This window comes from Anomalospiza imberbis, chromosome 8, assembly GCF_031753505.1.
Source record: "Anomalospiza imberbis isolate Cuckoo-Finch-1a 21T00152 chromosome 8, ASM3175350v1, whole genome shotgun sequence".
Lineage (NCBI taxonomy): Eukaryota > Metazoa > Chordata > Aves > Passeriformes > Viduidae > Anomalospiza > Anomalospiza imberbis.
The window spans coordinates 4,457,943-4,475,097 of NC_089688.1; the positions used below are offsets into that span (position 1 = coordinate 4,457,943).

General features: G+C 45.8%; 1 protein-coding gene across 25 annotated transcripts in view; it reads right to left on the minus strand.

The window, feature by feature from the left end:
• Positions 1 to 17,155, minus strand: part of PCDH15 (protocadherin related 15) — a 626,487-nt gene that overhangs the window by 308,943 nt on the left and 300,389 nt on the right. The window contains exon 1 of one of the 25 annotated variants that reach the window (XM_068197032.1): positions 9,678 to 9,827. The exons of 23 other annotated variants lie outside the window; for them this stretch is intronic. The gene's annotated coding sequence lies outside the window, so the exon portion shown is untranslated. Of the gene's footprint in view, positions 1 to 9,677; positions 9,828 to 17,155 lie in introns of those variants that run through there. One more of the 25 variants, XM_068197039.1, reaches the window with a different exon arrangement.

A 17,155-nucleotide genomic window follows, 5' to 3' on the forward strand; every position in this document is an offset into this window, starting at 1 on the left:
CTGGACTCACTGTTACCCGTGCAGTTCATTAAGCATGCTGCTTTCTCCGTTCACACAGGAAACTGCTTAGAATTCTGCTGGACCTGCTCAGGCTTCCCTTTCACTAGAGCTGGAAAGGAAAAAACCTCCAGATAATGAAAGCCAAACATCTGGCACATTCAGCAAACACTTGCATCCTAATGATGGGGGGAGAAGTCATCCCTCTCATCAGTTCATTTCATTCCAGTTGTGTGGGTGGGGTGCGGAGATGGGGAGCACAGAAGCCTCTCTTCATCCCCCACCAGAGTCTTGGATTGGGATCTAAAGGATGGATCTGCAGTGCCACTGCTCACTGGGTTGACATTCGCACAGGGAAAAGCACATTTTTCAGGGATTAGATGTTATATGTGTGTATATATATTTATTTATTTATTTATTTATTTATTTATAGGGTCTGAGAGAAAGAACAAGGCCAGGAGCAAGGCACATTGAAGGCAGTCCTGAGCAGAGACACCAAAGGCAAAAAAAAATCCTACAAACCTTGCACCCAGACAGAGAAGTTCAGTTGCCTGGCATTGATGCTTAAAGGGCTGAAGCCCCTCTGCTCTGAAGACAGACTGAGCTGGGATAGTTCAGCCTGGAGAAGAGAAGGCTCCAGTGAGAGCTCAGAGCCCCTCCAGTGCCTAAAGGGGCTCCAGGAGGGCTGAAGAGACTTGGGACAAGGGATGGAGGGACAGGACACAGGGAATGGCTTCCCACTGCCAGAGGGCAGGGATGGATGGGATATTGGGAAGGAATTGTTCCCTGGGAGGGTGGGCAGGCCCTGGCACAGGGTGCCCAGAGAAGCTGTGGCTGCCCCTGGATCCCTGGAAGTGCCCAAGGCTAGGTTGGACACTGGGGCTTGGAGCAGCCTGGGACAGTGGAAGGTGTCCCTGCCCATGGCAGGGGTGGCACTGGATGGGCAAAAACCTTGTCCAACCCAAACCAGTCTGGGATTCAATGAAGTTCCCTTTGGGTCTGCTACAGGCACTAGGGCTAAGCCAGGGCTCAAAACTCCCAGTGTTCCCACATGGATATCAAGGAGCTGCCATATCTAACTCAGAGAGAAAAAGCCAGTTTCCCTCAGCAAAGCTGTTAAGACCCAGAGCAGGGTCTGAAAGAGAGCACTGGGCTGAAGAGGATGCAGGCAGAGCTGCCAACACACTGGGATGAGGAGCAATCCCACTCCAAAGAGGGCGAGAATCCCTACCAGGGAGAATGGCTCTTGGAAAGGCAGGGAGAGGCCTTGGTGGGAAGAACAAGCAGCTCCACGTGTCCCTCAGCACAAGGAGGAACAGCAGACACTGCTAATACCCACAATTTAGAGGGACTATCTCCAAAAGCTTTGAAAGAAAAGGCCACAGGGAAATGAACATGAGGTTTTTTTCCTAATTTTAAGAGAGGAGGAAGAACAGTAAGAACAGGAACTAGGAAGGTTCACCCATCTCTGTTCACAGAGACATCTTCAAGCTATCCCTCACGGAATTCTCTGGCACTGAGCTAAGTCCTTGTGAGTAGGGAAAAAGAAGGACATTCTCCCTAAAGAGAAGCAACAGGTTCCACCCACACGATGGTTTGTGCTGCCTTCTCAGTTGCCTGACGCTGAGCTAAGGCTGAGATTGTGCTAGGCCTTGGATCAACCCCTGGAAAGCTCTGAAAGCAGTGGTAGCAGCCCTCAGCTTTGTCTGGTGTCAGCTGAGACAACTGCAGCAATTACTGTGCTCTCCCACGGCTCATAAATTGCGGCGATGTGGGCTCTACTCTCCAGCAGAGGCTGGGAAATCGGGGCAATTCCAAGCTATTAAACTGGAAGTTACAGGGCCATAACTTCTTATCCTGCTCCCTGCATTAAAGGAGAGCATTGCCTGTGGTGTGTTCAACATGCAAGTAAATCACATCCACCCGGGAGCAGAGGACAGGAGTCAAGGTTAAGGGAGAAGCACGTCCTCGCTGCTCGTTTCCTGGCACACCTGGGACAAGCACAGTCTGCTCGAGACTTTTGGCTGCATTTCAAGCAGTTCATGGAGCACAAAGACTGCAAAAGCAACACTGAGGCCCATCTTAGCTCTCTGGAAAACAAACTGGATGCTACATGGGTCTGAAGGGTCACGGCAGCACAAATTAAACCAGGTTTTAATGGTGCAGCAGCAGCAGACAGGGCCATCCATATCCTACTTCCACCAGGCACAGCACTAGGTGTCCAGCCACCTCAAACTCCTCTAGATCTGCCCAAGAGAGGGCTGTCTATCAAAGAATCATGGAGTGGTTTGGGTTGGGAGGGACATTAAAGATCATCCAGTCCCAAACCCTCTTCCATAGGCAAGGACACCTCAGAGTATTCTCAGCTGGAAGTGATCCACAAGGATCATTGAGTCCAACTCTTAAATAAATGGCCCACACAGAGACTGAACCCACAAGCCCAGTGATATTAGCACCATGCTCTAACCAACTCGGAGCCCCGTCCATCCTTGATGCAAACCCCACAGAATTCCATGGCACCCCTCCAGCCTCCCTCACCCCCTCGAGTGTCAGTTTCCTGGGAAGTACATCACACAGAGCATTTTCCCTGCCAGGGCCTCACAATAGCCATCATTTGGGCAAGCAGCAGCTCTGGAGAAGACAAATCTTCTACATCCACACTCCAATGCCCTGGCAAGGATGAATTAACATTGTTGGTGTCCAGTAGCTTTTCTCCAGGCCCACCCTGGGAAGAGTCAGCCCCACTACCACCACCAGCTTCACTGCATGCTCAGGCCAGAAGTAGAGAAACAGAGAATTTTGTGTAGCTTGTTTCCTACAACATTCATAACTTCAGAGATAAGTCAGGTATGCTGTAATCCTACTCTTTTTGGGATTGCAGTTTCAACTTCTGAATAGTGTTAGATGTCACAGAGTAGAATGATCGTGGGGAATGTTTGTTGTAATTGTGATGAGGGGTCAAGGGTGGATTTTATGTAAATTGTTCATATTTGTTCTGTGTTGTGTTGGTTTTGGTGCTGGGAATTTATTTGGTTGGTTGGTTGGTTGATTGGTTGGTTGGTTGGTTGGTTGGTTGGGGTGTTTTTATTGTTTTAAGTGAAGGTTGTATGATGAATGTGGATTTTGATGATAATTCCTAAATACCTTAAATAAGGTTTCCAACACAGTCCACTCAGCAACAACAGCCCTGACCAGTTCTTTAACTGTTTTCCAAAGAATGCTGTGATGACCTTACCTGGTTCACACTGATTTCATCCCTGCCCAGGCTGCACCAAAGCAAGGAGAAACAGAAGTTGAGCCACACAAGTGCTGCTGAACACAGAGTATTATAATACAGTATTATTTGCAGTACACAGCATTTGTAAAGCAAATACTCAGGGAACTTCTGAAACAGAGCCCCCAAAGCACCAAGTGTGGGGAAAACTCATTACAAAGGTTTTAAAGGAAGGATACAGTGTGAGAGTATCTTGCCAAATTAAAAAGAAGTGTGGGTTATATATGAACCAGGGATGTAAATTTATGGACCAAGATCCAAGCTCCCAACCTTTGTGTCAGACAGCAGCTGTTTGATTTGGCTGCTCACTGGGCTGGGAGAGCTCTGCTGCTGGCTGTGCCCACAGTGGGAATGCAGGGATTTCTCCTGTTTTTGACATTGATTCAGAGCCCATTTTCCTGGGACCAGCAGTACAGCAGGTCCAGCACTCACTTCCATAGCTCAAAACTTTACATTGACACCAGGAGGGGACTAAAACCAGTCAACTCCCCTCCCTAAACCTTTTCCCTGCCAAGCACTTCTACCAGAGGACACAAATCTCACAGGTGGGATTCAGGGAATGCACAGGACCTGCAGACCATGGTAGGATCAGGAGCTGTCACTGGAGGAACCTAAATTCTCCACATCCCAGAAGCGTCTTGGCCTCGGCACACTCAGTCTGTACCAAACCATTTTTGTCCCAGTGAATCACTCAAAATTACAGCTTCAATTGCTCATGGATTGTCACAATCCTGCTTTATTCAGGCCTCATTTTGAGCTAAGATAGTGGAAATGCTAAAAAATTATAACATTTGTTTAACTCAGAACCTAGTATGTGCTTGCGTGCTGGGAGGGAAAAGAGCACTCCCAAGAAATGGTAATTTTTGGAAATGCAACAGGTGTTGCAGCATCTCGAGTGTCACAGAGGAAGTAGATTCAGTTGCCATGGCTTCAAAGCCAAAGCTCTGGTGATATCCCAGAGACAGAACAGTTCCAGTAAGAAAAGCCACGACAGAATTTCAAAGCCAAAGCTCTGGTGATATCCCAGAGATTGAACAGTTCCAAGAGTAGAAGTCACTGCAGAATTTCACTTTACAAAAGGTGGATGTGATAATAAAAAACATTATAAAATTTCATTAGACATTTTGTGCTTTAATAGAGTTCACAATTATTTCTGGATATTGTGATGCAAAAGTTTTCTTCTTAAAAGCCTGGATTTCAGCCAAGATTTTTGCACTGGAACCTTGCAGCTCTCTCTCCCTCTATCAAACCAACAGTTTGGATCTATGTGTGCATGAACTTGGGACCACCTTACAGTGGAGGAAATAAAATCTAAAATATCTTCTCTACAGAGGGACCAGTGCAGCATTTGAAGGGATGTGTTCTGTGGAATGCTTGTGCTTCATCAGGACAGAGCAAACAAATCCCATGTCCCTTGTGCCCCCCAGATGAAATAAACTCTGATTATTCAGTTTTGTGGGAGCCACAGTTGATGGCAGGGTGGAGACATCAATGCTGTTCCCATGTCTGGCCTAATCTGGGGCAGAATTTTTCCATTTTGGGTCTCTCAAAGAGCTGCCAGAAAGGCAAAACCATTGGGGCAATCAACAAACTTGATCTTACTGCTTCTCCTGACACGAGCAGAGAAGAGTCTCCAAAGGATTTTCTCTTGGAGACAGAGACAGGGAGCCAGAAAAGAGCCATATGTTAAATTTCAATATTGGCTGTGATCAAAATCACTCTGGGAAGGGCTGATCCAGACAAATTGCATTGGGGGCCAGTAATGCCTTAAATGGAAACAACACATGGGCGGCTCTGGTGTCCTTAAGGGAATTAAGAACTCTTTAGAAATTGGGCCACTGTTGGGGAATTTAATTTTCCAGATACAAACAAGAAAAATTACAAATAGCAGCTTAATTTGTGTGCTCTCATAGAGGATTGATCCAGCAGGAAACCTTTGTATCTGGGAGAAATAAGGTTAATTCATTCTCAGTTTGGAGAGGATTTGCTGACAGAAAATAAACTGGATTTGAATGATAATCAGCTGATTAAACAAGATGGAAAAACAAAAGAAAAAGGGGTTGTAATTAAGGGTTATCATCATTTATTTGAAAAATAAAAAAAGAAGAAGAAATTAAGGGAAGTAACTAGAAAAATCAGCTGAAATGAGACTCACAGGTATCTGAAAATGAAGGAGGCACAGAAATCTTTAAATGCCAGGTGCCAAATATTCCAAAGAAAAAAGAGAGAGGGAAAGACTTCAAGATGAAGGACTCTGTATGGGTGCACAGCTAAGAGGGAGCTGCCTCCAACATTAGAAGGCTTTTCATTGAAACCAATGGAGTTTCAAAAAGCCTAAAACCAGACACAAGGAAGAAGTTAAAAGAAAATCTAGGGAGAATTAGTGTAACAGAATCTCAGGAAGATCTTCAAGAATGCAGTATTTTCCTGCTTTTGAGAACTTTATGAAGATTTTTGTGTGCTCTGTGAAGGAAGGGGTCAGGAAAAGAACAGTGTTGGTTTCTCTGAAGCAAAATGGGTATTTTGGGAAAGCTAATCACCAAATCATTAAGGTTGGAAAAGACCTCCAAGGTCATAAAATCCAGTGAGTCTAAGTACAAAGGAAATTTTTGACCTCGTTTTCAGTAAGGGTGTTAATATTTACCAGGGGAGGAGAGGGAGGGGGTGAGTAGTGAAGAAATGAAAATGAAAAAAGAAAAGAAATAAAATATAAGAAACACAAGGGTACAAAAGAAGAAATCATCATAAAGGGAATAAAAGCTGTAGGTGCCATTAAAGTCAAAGCCAGAGTTTGGAAACAAACGGCACACAAAATTGAACACCACTCCAACATTTCCTTTAACTGGGATACTGCAGACAATTAAAGAGCAAGGAATAAATTATTCATGCTTAAGAGAAGAATTCTCTCCAAGCCTACATCACTTCCTTTGGTGGCACAGAGACCCAAGTGCTCTTCTCTTTAAATTTCTTTCCCAAGACATGAAAGCACTGGGAAATATGACCAAGTTTCTTATTATTCAGCACAAGGTAGCTCGTGAAAGACTAACTAAGAGATTACTTCACCAGATAACATTGCCCAAATGCTGTAGATCCCATTAATCTGGGGTTTAGCTGAGTATTCAGCAGTGTCACATGGGAAAACAGGAGTAAAGCTGCCACCAGCAGAGGCATTTAGGGGTAGGTGAGCATCTGGTTCATGGGGAGACAACAGCAGAAGTCCTGAAAACTTAAGTGATCATTAGAGGGTCTTAAAATTCAGGCTTGGAACTGATCTCATTAAACATTTCAGCAGTAACTGAGTCACTGATGGCAGGAACAGGTGGATCCTATGTGACACAGCGGGGACACTGGATGTGGAGGAGGGGCCATTGATAGCACCCAGAAGTAACTGGAGGTTCCGAAGGACTAAAGGAACAGAAGCAGAATAAATTCAGAGAGGCACAGCTCAGGGTCAGGTACTCAGGGAGTGAAGACATTTCCTGGAGGGCTGTGAAGAGCCCGGTGGAAACCACCGAGGAGGAGCAGGGAGTGTGAGTTAATTCCAGCAGGACGATAAAACTTCCATTTTTTTTTTTTCCATGGAGTGACAAGGGGAACAGCTTCCCAGTGCCAGAGGGCAGGGATGGATGGGATACTGGGAAGGAGGGTGGGCAGGCCCTGGCACAGGGTGCCCAGAGCAGCTGTGGCTGCCCCTGGATCCCTGGCAGTGCCCAAGGCCAGGTTGGACATTGGGGCTTGGAGCAGCCTGGGACAGTGGAAGGTGTCCCTGCCCATGGCAGGGGTGGGAATGAGATGGGCTTTAAGGTCCCGTCCAACCCAAACCATGCTGGGATTCTAAAAACCAACAGCCCAACCCCATCCTGTTTTTGGAAGGGCTCAGTGATGACACCAGGAGAGATGTGGCATTAAGGCAGCGGTACCAGCCCCACAGATGCAGATGGTCCTTCCCAATCTGAGGCTCCTAATGCACATTTAAAATGATGAACTTGAAGCAGTGGTGCTAAAACTGGCTCCAAACATCAGCGTTGCCACCTCTCAGCCCCAGAAGTTCACTAGTGCTATTAAACTACACCAATGCCCTTCACAAGTCCACTCTTTGTGAAAATGTACTTTTTTTCTTTCCTTTTTCTAATAATAAAACTGATGATTGTGAATAAGAACCTTTCATAAGCACACAAAAAATACTAATCCACAATTTAAAAAGCAAGTTAAAACTGGACTTCTCAAACCACAGCCTGCAGCACAAAAGGAATTAATTTACGTATTATACCTTTAACCCTTACAACAATTTAGCTTTACAGCAAGCTATGACCAGAATACAGCACGGCCTCTTAGGTTTATTTTTCATCTAAAGAGCTTAAATTTCGTTAATTTCATTTTATTTGAAAGTAGTTGTGAGGAAAATTTTCTTCAGTATAAAGACCCAGCTCCTATTCCTAAAAGAAGACATTGCCAGACAATCCCAGACACCAGGAAACCAGGATGTTCATAAAAACAAAAATGAGAGAAAAAGAAAAAAATTCTGAACCCCCACTTTTAAACCAGAACAAAAATAAAAGGCTCTAAACGTTCCCCACCTTTCCAAGGAACATTAAAAAATTTTGCAGCACAATTTTCCAGGCGACTGCCTTTGTGGCAGAGCCATTACACCTGAGCAAATATGACACAAGGTGACAATACAATTATTCCAAGCAGTGATTTAGCACGAGTAGAACACCATAAAGAAGATATCGAGCCCCAAACTTCTCCACAGACTGCACATTGCCTCTCCAAGGGTAAGGTGTGAAACACAGCACCTGGGAGGAATTTCTTGCCTCAGCAGCTCCAGACAGTAGCTGGGAGTGGAGGCTTCATCCTTGAGCAGAGCTGTCCTCTCCTTAAATTCCACTTTTATTTCTTAGGGGTGCACCTGCCAAGCCACAGGGATCATGTTCCTGAAACCTGAGTGCTACCATGGACAGATAAAATGCATCAAATAACCCCTGGCTCACCGTTCTGCTGCCTCCCCTGGCAAAGAAAACCCCAAAGCCACCCTGAAATTCTGATAAGAGGAACTGAGAATTCACAAGCAAAGTCTCCAACTGTCCAAAGCAAAACTCCACCGAGTGAAAGTCCAGGCCATTAATATTATTAATTATTTACCATATCTCCTGTAATATCAGCTTGCCAGCTCCACCAATCAGCTGGCTTTATGGGAAGGAAGGAAACGTGGACTTGGGGTTACACTGCCACAGGGAATGTTATGCTCCTGTGACAACACAGCACCTTAAACACCACCTCCCTTCCTGTGGAGAAATAAAAAAACCACTCACCTCCCCTTTGCCTTCAAAAGCTACATCAAGTTTGCTTGTTTACTTGTTTGCACTTGTTTACAGTTCTCCAGATTAAATGGGCTGCAGTAATCACTAAAATACCCCTTTATAAAAAAATATCTTAAGTAGTGGCAGCATGGCAATCAACACCAGACAAGGAAAATGCAGGATTCCATGAACAGTAATTACTAAAGTAATACCAAATTAACAGACAAGAAACAAGTGAAAAAATCCCCAAAACTCAAAAACACAACCAAGCAACCAACAACAACAAAAAACAAACAAAAAAAAACCACCCAACAAACCAACAAAACAAAAGTATAGAGTAAGAAGATTTAAATAGAATGAAGATAGAAGATAGAAGATTGAAATATGAATGAATTCAAGGTATGACCATAAGAAGTGGGTTTTTTTAAAACAACGGTTAACTAAGAGAGAAAAAGGGGAGAGAAGCTGACAGAAAGTACTAACAGAGCGCTTACTACTGAGTGTAGGGACTTATCAAGAAATTAGGCAGGTACAAGCCCTTAAATTTCCTAATCCTCAACTCTAAAAACTGCAAAACCCAGGCAGAATGCTGCTGGGCATGGGAGTGCTGCAAAAGAATTCTCCTGAGGAAGAGGAGCGGAGCTGTGGGACCTCCACTGTGCCACTAACACCAATTTCCAGGGCAAACAACAGAAAAGCGAGTGTTCAGGTCTTTCCTGTCTCACTGCAGGGAAACCACGCTGATGGAAAGACACAGACCTCAGGTTGACAAAGGGCATCAAATTAAAGCCCGGTGCTTTTTACTGACTCCCCCCACTCCAAATCTAACGCAATGAGGGACTCATGATTCTTCTGTAGAGGTGAATAAAATAGTACTAGTCCTGGGCTAGTACTTTTACCTGAATTCCAAGGGAAATCAAACCCAAGACCCCCCAGCCTGAGTTGGCAGCTCAAAGTTTGCTGCTCTGGGTGATGCAGCAAGTTCCCCCGGGAGCAAGAACACACCTGCACCCTCCGCTCTGCTTCCCGAATCACCCCAGCGCTGCAACAGAGCAGCAGCGAGCCCAGCGCGACGCACCTGGCATCGAACAACCCGAAAAAAATACCTCGGCATGTCAGAGCAGGAGGCGGCCGGCCATTCCCCACCGGCGGCTCCGCATCCCGGCTGCTCCCGCTGCTGCGATGGGCAGGGATGCGCCTGCCCCTTGCCGGCGCCGGGCACTCCCCCGCTCCCAGCCCGGCTTCCCAGCCCCCCCTGGCTCTCTCTCCCCCTCTCCCCCTTTCTCTTCCCCTCTCGGCTCCCCCCGGCTCGGAGCGCTGCTGGCAGCGCTGGGTACCGACCCCCCGAACCGCTCCCCGCTGCCCGCTCCGGGCCCGTCCGTCTGTCTGTCTGTCTGCCTCCCCGCAGCTCGGTGCGGGCTCCCGCTGCCGGGGAAGGCGGCAGCTCCCGCTGCCTTCGGGAGATCATTTGCCAGGACAGCAGGAATGCCGCCGGAGCCAGGCTGGGCGCAGCGATGCTGCTGGATGAGGCTCTTTCATCCCCCGGGATACAGGTGCCTAAAGCAGGGTTTGGAAAAGAGCTCAGGCTTTTACTGACCTTCGAGGAATTGAAACAGCATTCCCAGAAAGTCACGTCTGCAGTTCCTTGGAACTTCACGGACTCGCCGTGCAACTCACGGGAGACCACGCAGGCATCTAATGGAGCTTATTTAAATCAGAGAATCGTGGTTCGGGCTGGAAGGGACCTTAAAGCCCAGCCAGTTCCACCCCCTTCCACACCTTCCACTGTCCCAGGCTGCTCCAAGCCCTGTCCAGTCTGGCTTTAGACACTTCTAGGGATCCAGGGGCAGCCCCAGCTGCTCTGGGCACCCTATGCCAGGGCCTGCCCACCCTCCCAGGCAACAATTCCTCCCCAGTATCCCATCCATCCCTGCCCTCTGGCAATGGGAAGAGTTTGTTTGTTTGTTTGTTTGTTTTAATGTAAGGGCAATAAATCATTGCAAAAACACCTTTTTGCCAATATCAAGGACTTTAAGCCTGCTCTGTGTTAAAAGTGCACCTCCCATTGGTTTCTTTGCTTTGACTGATGGAGCTTTTCCAATGGAAGAATGTTCCAATGAAGCATTCTCCTTACAAACAAGAGGAATGTGTACCAGGGCCTGCCCCCCCTCCCAGGGAAAAACTTCTTCCCAATAGCTAACCTAAATTTCCCCTCTGTCAGTTTGTATTTCCTATTGTACTGTTGGCATTGGTGTCCCTATTACAATAAAAACGTTAGTTTTTTTTCAAAATAAGGCTCTCTTTTCTGTGAGGGTACACGGCGAGAGTAAAGAGGAACTCATAACAAAAAGTTTATAAGGTCGTCTAACCACTGTAACACCAGAGCCCTCCAGTTCTTGCAAACCTCTACTAGGACTAAAATTTTTCCTCAGTCCTTCAAAAAATAAGTACACGAGGTTGTTGCAAACCTATCTAATGCTACTGCTTCTCACCCACAAGCCCCAATTACCAGTATGACTTAAAACCTTAATTTCTTTCCAAAAACCTCATAAAATTAAAAAAATCAGGATGAGCATTATCTTATGAGACCTGGAATTATTTATACCTGAACACCAAAAACAATGAAACTAAAAATTAAAAATCTAATATCCATAGTAATACCCAGGGTAACTCCTCTTTCCTGGTGTAGCTGTGTGCTATATTTAGTTTTTTCTACCATTTATTAATAAGATTTACCTGTCATGTGAGATCCACCTGTCCCTCACCCAGACCTGTATTTCTGTTACAGTGTTTACTCCTCACGTGTTCCCAAAACACGAAAGCCAACTCCCATGAAATCACGAGCACAAGATCTTCAAGGCAGGATTTGTCGCCCAGGAATGAAGAATTCCTACAGGCAGAAAGGACAACCCAGGAGAAGCTGCCTCTGAAGGAGAGAAAAGGCTTCTTGCTCCCAGACATGTGCATTAAATATTTGATATGCTTGAAGAATGTTATTGTTGGTAGCTTCACATTCCCTCAGAACATCATCAAAAGGAAGTAATTCACCTTGTGGGCTCTGATTTGGGAGTGCTTGGCAGAAGGGAGTTATTCTGGAAGCGAGAGGATCTGACAGGAATAACGATGATTGGCAGGAAGGTTCCCTCTCCTCCATGAGCATCCTGCCTCTCCCCAACAAGTCTGACCCAAACACAGCCAGGGCTAGCCTCTCACTGAGGATTTTCCTGGATGAGCTGGACTCTCCTTGGGATGCATTTGCACAGAGTGCAGCATGAGGAAGACTAAATTCCACTTCTGCCAGACTCAGGTACATTTTTCTGCACTCGGGGAGAGGATGCCTGGGAAATATATTCTGGTTTTGTAAAACGCAGGATCCAAGGTTCTGTTAGAGCTTTGTGTGCTCTTCATCAACGTGATGATCCCCACTTGCCAATTCCAACCTGTCCTAGGAATGCAACCCAGCTGTCCCAGACAGACAGAGCTGACCTGCTACAGAGCTTTGATTCTCTTACATCTCAATACATCAGGTCCTTCAGTCCAGCCTTTTAAAACTTGCATAAAGTTCTTTCTCATCTTCTAACTCTTTTAAACACCTCAGATGACATTGATATCTTTGGCAATTATGGAGCTTGTCCTCCCAAAACACGTCTCTGGGCATGCAGAGGAGAAGAAGGTGACTGGGATCAGTCAGTCTGGATTTACCAAAGCTAAATCATGCCTGACCAACCTGTCTAGGATACAGTGACAGAAATAATAAAGGGATGGAACGTGGATGAGGACACAGCAGTTATAATTTCCCTTGACTTTCCCAGACTTTCAGCACTGTCTCCCACGATATTTTTGTATCCAACTGAGGACAGTGTGGTCTGAAGGGTGAACAAGTGAAAAATGGATGAACTCAAAAACTGCTTGAATGACAGGCCTCGGATGTGGCAGGAGGAGACACAACAGGAGAACTTTTCCTTTAGGAGAAAAGTGCTGGGGCACTGAACAGGCTCCCCAGGGAATGGGAACAGCCCCAAGGCTGCCAGAACTCCAGGGATGCACAGGGTGGGACTGATGGCTTGTCCTAGGCAAAGCCAGGAGCTGGACTGGATGATCCCTGTGGGTCTCTCCCAGCTCAGGATGTTCCATGATTCATAAGCTGAAGCAATCATAAGGATAATAAGGTATAGCATTTCCTCTCAAGGACAGGTAAGAGGTGCAGCAGGGGCTCTGGAGTCTCCATCCTTATGTTTTTTTCCTGTACAAAGCACTGGAGAACCCAGTCTGAACCCAAAACTGGCTCTCTTCAGCCTTAGTGGGACCGATGATTTTATTTCATTACATTTTACACAATTTCTTTCCTTACTGAGTAGTTGCTAAATAGATTTGAGAAGTTGATGCTACTGCTTAGGAAACAAATAGTGAATCGAGTCTAGAAGTTACCAGTATGTATTTCCAGTTAAAAGCAAGACTACAGCTGTGCAATAAAGTAAAAAATCTTAAAGAATTCAACATTTTCTGTAATTTAGTTGAGGCAAAGGACAGTACTGGCAGCTTTCTGCTATATAGGTGTCTGGTTTGTGTAAGGAGCAACACAAGGAACACGGGGAAGCTCTTGGAACTGCAGCAGACAAAATACAGAATTTTTTCATCTCCCACCTGATGATGCAACATTTTTATTTTCTTCCTGTAAAGCAGAAAGTTTGCAGCTCTAGAAGGGCAAAGATGCAGATGGCAACTCAGTGACTATGATGAAACTGATTTCAGGGAGGACTAATAATTATTCCTGGTTTATTTCCTGTCATTTCAGTTGGTTTGACCTTGGAGGAGAAGGCTGGGGTGTTCTGTAATTCCCTGCAAACAAGAGCTCACAGTAAAAAAAAGACCACCTCTTAACTACATCACAATCTGCCCCTGGGCAGGCAAAAAAGACCTTCTAGGGGGGAGAAGATGGTAAACATTTAAAGACAATTTGTACAGGGATATGTCAGAAACGTCCTCACTGATGCTGTGCATCCTTTTTTGAGTATTTTTGTCGTTGGGAGGCAAAGAGGGTAACAAAAGACAATCCCAGCCCTCTGGAAGTCTGGGCAGAGCCCTACAATCTGCCCATCTGTTCACAGGGAGGGATTACACCAAATCCCACTGAGCCTGCATGCTGACAAATCCGGGAGGAGCAGTAATTGGCTTACAGTAGTTTGTTAGAGTCATAATTTGATCACAAACTCCTCTCAAGGCAAGTTCATCCACGGCATTCATTTCTCTGCCTTTCCAACGGCTCATTTGTTCTGCAGCACTATAAATATTATGTGAATGAAAATCACAGGAAATGGCTATTCTGTGCTCCAGTGCTTTATTAAGAGATATCTATTTCCAAAAAAAAAAAAAAGGCAAAAAAAAAGCTAATTATATCTGCATTTACAGAGCTCCTTTCAGAAAGATTATCCAAGACTCTTTATAGAGCAGCAAATGACAAGCCCAGAGCTCTGCCTATGTGTAACAATCAGATATATTCCATATGCAGCTGCCATAAACATTTCTATTCATGCCAGTTCATCTGTGCTAGGATTAACGGAGTGAGAAAAGCTGGCCAAGGACACCTATTTAAAGAACCAGGAGGTTTAAGTGGATGGAAGCCACACAGTAACTTCTCATCTAAAGCACAGGGCAGCTAATGATGGTGTAACCTGGAATTCTCACTGCAAACACAACATTTTGGGTCCAATCCTGCCCTTTCCTGCCTTGGAAATGATGCTGGATGTGCCAGGAGAACTTTTGGGGCAGGTCCTGAAAATACCTGCACAAAACCAGCAGGGCAAGGACTCCAAGCACTGGGTGGGCTTTGCACAGACTGGGATTTGGACAAGGTGCTCCCAGGGATGGCAAGAGTCTATCCCAGCTGGGAGGCTTTGGGGCAGGAGGAAAAGCCCTCAGTGCCATGTTGCAGAGCACGGCCAGCCTAGCAGCCCTGAGCTGAACCAAGATTCCAGGGAAATACATGGAATTTTCAATGGCCAAATCAGACCCCAGACTGGAAATGCTCCTGTCTCATAGGGGAGCTCTGTGCTGCTGGCAGACCACAGGTGCTGCTGCAGTTTTGCCTCCTTGTTTCCCAGCTCTGACTCTGTGCACGTGCAGAACTTGGTGCTGCTAAGGCTGAGAACCACATTTCACACCTTAAGCCAGGTGAAATCCAGAGGCTAAGATGTACAAATAGGCTTCCTCATGCTTCACCTCCTGTGGCCTCACTCCCACATCCCAAGCCCTCCACGGAATTACGACTCCAGCTTTCTACAAGCATTCACTCAGCACAAGCAGGGATGGAGATTTCCAGGATTGAGCATGATTTCCTCATCCTCCACCTGGGAAAGGAATCCAAGCTCCCTGGATTCAAGACCAGAAGGAAATGAGCCCATAGCACTTCTGTTCAGCAGAAAAACACTTCAAGCATCAGGACAGCAACAGTTTTGGGAGAGCCACTCCTCACCTGGCTGCTGAATCCCTGCCAGCAAAGCAGGTTATACCAGGCTGCAAAGCCAGATTAAGAGATAACTCCTTGCAAGGCTGGTCCATAAAAAATGCAGGGAAAGTCCTGCGACAGAATCCCCCTTCTGCTGCCATGCTGGACACAGAAAACACGAGCTCTGCTTAACCCTTGAAAGAGAGAGGATAAAAATCCATCTGTAAAGCCCCACTTGGGTGGGTAGGCACAGAGCTCTCAGCAGCCCCGAGGGAGAGGATGTCACCTGGTGCTCCTCCTGCCCAGGTCACCATGCCTGTGTGGCATGTGTCATGTTTACAGTGCAGGGCCAGAGGCACAGGCCAGAGGCTCTGGAGCTGAGCAGGGTGCCCAGGGAAGCATGGTGGGAATACTGAGGCTGCCTGGTTCTTGTAGGGCCAGCATGTCCCTGTGAGAGGCACTGGGTGAGGATCCAGGGACCCCAAAAGATGCAGCAAGGTTGTAAAAATTCACTTACTGTTTGGAAAGGGGCAGAGGAATGTAGCACATAAAGCAAATGCACACACACCTATAAATACAGATATAAAAAGACACATTTTTTTTGTATATATACACACTCATATATAAAAAATATGACTTTAAAAGTGCCTGGTAAATGGGTACATTTTACTTGGTGCTGTCAAAGTTCAGCAGTTCCTAACCCCTTTCCACCATTTTAAACCTACCCAAGGCTGGAACCCTAAACAAGCACTTCAAGCACACAAAACTAGTGAAGTCACAGTCACACAGAACACAGGAATTGTAATTTTCCCTGTCCTTTCTCCCTCTGGATGCAGAGACTGTGAGAGCTGTCCTGGGTACCAGGGCAGTGCCACCCCACTGCCACATCCAAAAGCCATGGCCTGGTCCTAGAGACAGAGTTCAAGTGCCTCTGTCCTGCAGGTACTGTCCACAAGCAGGTGGAAATATCAGCCTTAAAAAGAGTTATTTTCCGTGGAGAACTGCTCAGCAAGGCAGGAATTCAAAAGCTCCACAGCCATGACCTGGCTTTGCTCCCTACTACAGCAACGAGGACGTCACTGGCTGAGCTATGGATAAAGAACATTTTATTCCTGCCCTGCTTGAACCCAGCTCATTTGGAGTTGTATCCCACCTCTTTCTCCCCAGGTGAGCTGGCAGAGGCAGCAGGGGAAATACACAAACCCCACTTCAATTATTTGCTCATCCTTCAGCAATAAAAGGGCAGAGAAAGGCACCACACAAAATGAAATGCTCTTTGGAGCAAAGGGGTATTTTAAATCCAAATATTCTTATGAGAGATTTGATATCTCCTCATCCAATAATTTTGGGAAAGCTGTAATCCTGTCTGGGAGATTTCCCTAACTGCTCCAGCAATAAAGCAAACACTGCACCAGGGCTTTTCAATATTTTTGTTTCTCCCTCTGGTACCTTCTCCCACACTCTGCTCACTTTCCAACAGCACATGCAAGGCATTCATTTGATTATCTGCTTTTCACTACCTGGAATTTTAGTCTTCAAATGGCAATTCTTTAATGGTTTATTGCTCACAATTAAATTTTTGGAAAGGTAAAAGGCTCTCTTTGGAGGTGCTGCTTTAAAGCACCACAGCATAACACATGCAGTCCTCCACAGTACAACAATCCACTGAATTTCCTTTTAGCAGAACTCCTACAGTTTATATTATATTATTATAGTTTATATTATTATTCTTTTCACACCCCACAGCCCCCATCAGGAGTTACCACACACTGAAAATTTACCCCCAAAAAAGTACTTTTTGCTCTCCAACCTGCATGGATTGTCCCCCAGGACACAATGGCAGCCTCCGTTCCGGCATTGACCCTTCTGGTTGGATCCTCATAGGAATTCCACCTTGGACAAGAAGTGCTTTATTCCCGGAATTCTAGAGAGCTGCAAGTTAGCTGAGGACTGTAAGTCAACTGCATGCTGGCTCCCTGTCAGTCAGGGCTAATTCCCACAGATTAGAGAAGGAAATCTGTACAGTTCCCCAGGTCCTAAACCCTACTGCTAAGAGAAGAGAATTTTTTTCCTTCCTAAGTCATCTTTTTGAAGAAAAAAAAAAAAAAAAGAATTGTGAATTGTCCATGAATCATTGCT